Genomic DNA, 1,210 nt, shown 5'->3' with positions numbered 1-1,210 from the left:
CACTTTTTCCTCAAAAGCGGGACTTCTAGAATTTCCTTGAGAATAAGACGATTGATTAGGAAAATGAGAGTCAGAAAATAGATTTCCATGTGATTGAAAAGATGATCTATAACCTTGGGAACCTTGGCTTTGCATTAGAGGTGGAACATGTTTTCCTTGAAAACCACCTTGGGGAGGGTTTGAGCCTTCCCCTTGGCTTTTCCAAGAGAAGTTTGGATGGTTCCTCCACCCGACATTATAGTGTGTGCCATAGGGATTATTCCCTTGGTTAACAAATACAGCATTAACTTGTTCATGATGCTCACTTTGCACATGTCCATGTGGACAATTGGAAGTAGAATGTAAAACACTAGAACAAGTCATGCAAGATTCATTAGATGAATGATGAACATAATTAGGGGAGGGCGACACTTAATTAACAGAATTTTGGTTGATTAAAAATTGATCAAACCTTTGAGATAAAGATTTCACCTCGGTGGCTATGTCATTGGAATTGTCAACTTGATATAAGCCGACATTCTTCCTTCCACCTAGAATTCTACCATTTTTGGAAGACAAGGATTTATGCATGGAATTTTCACTCATACTTTCATACAATTACCAAACATCATTTTCATGTTTATCAAGATAAGAATCACCCATGGATGCGTCTACTATTCCTTTTTTATTATCCAGCAAACTTTCAAAGTAGTATTGGACTAATTGCCACTTAGGAATGTCATGATGTGGACACTTCCTAAGCAAGTCATTAAATCTTTCCCATGCCTCATGAAACAATTCCCCATTCTCTTGAGAAAATTTAGGAATGGAAGTTCTCATTGCATTGGTCTTTGAAATCGGATAGTACTTTTTCAAGAACTCTTGTTGCATTTCTGCCCAAGAAGTTATCGAAAAAGACCTAAAATTGTTGAACTAATATTTTTCCTTATCTTTAAGGGTGAAAGGAAAAAGTTTGAGTCTCAAAACTTCTTCTGGCATGTCCGTGTATTTCATGGTGGAACACACTTCAAGAAACTCATCCAAATGCTTGTAAGGTTCTTCACTTGGAAGTCCATGATAGTTAGGAAGCATTTGAATGGTTTGCGGTTTAATTTCACAGTAATGTGCTCTAAATGGGGGCAATTGAATGCATGTAGGTGCGTTATATTCATTTAACACATAATGATCATGCAAAGCAATGGGAGGATTCACAACCGATGGTGCTACACGA

General features: G+C 37.3%; 1 non-coding gene across 1 annotated transcript; it reads left to right on the top strand.

Moving 5' to 3' along the window:
- The first annotated feature begins 715 nt into the window (after positions 1-715).
- On the top strand, positions 716-822 carry LOC132272019 (small nucleolar RNA R71). Its single transcript, XR_009469954.1, has one exon. It is a non-coding gene; the product is annotated as a small nucleolar RNA R71 (small nucleolar RNA).
- Positions 823-1,210: the final 388 nt, after the last annotated feature.

The sequence above is a fragment of the Cornus florida genome, unplaced genomic scaffold (genome assembly GCF_030987335.1).
Source record: "Cornus florida cultivar Cherokee Brave unplaced genomic scaffold, ASM3098733v1 CherokeeBrave_3.0.0_Hap2_Chr08, whole genome shotgun sequence".
NCBI classification, from domain to species: domain Eukaryota; kingdom Viridiplantae; phylum Streptophyta; class Magnoliopsida; order Cornales; family Cornaceae; genus Cornus; species Cornus florida.
This window is presented reverse-complemented; position numbering and strand designations above follow the sequence as displayed.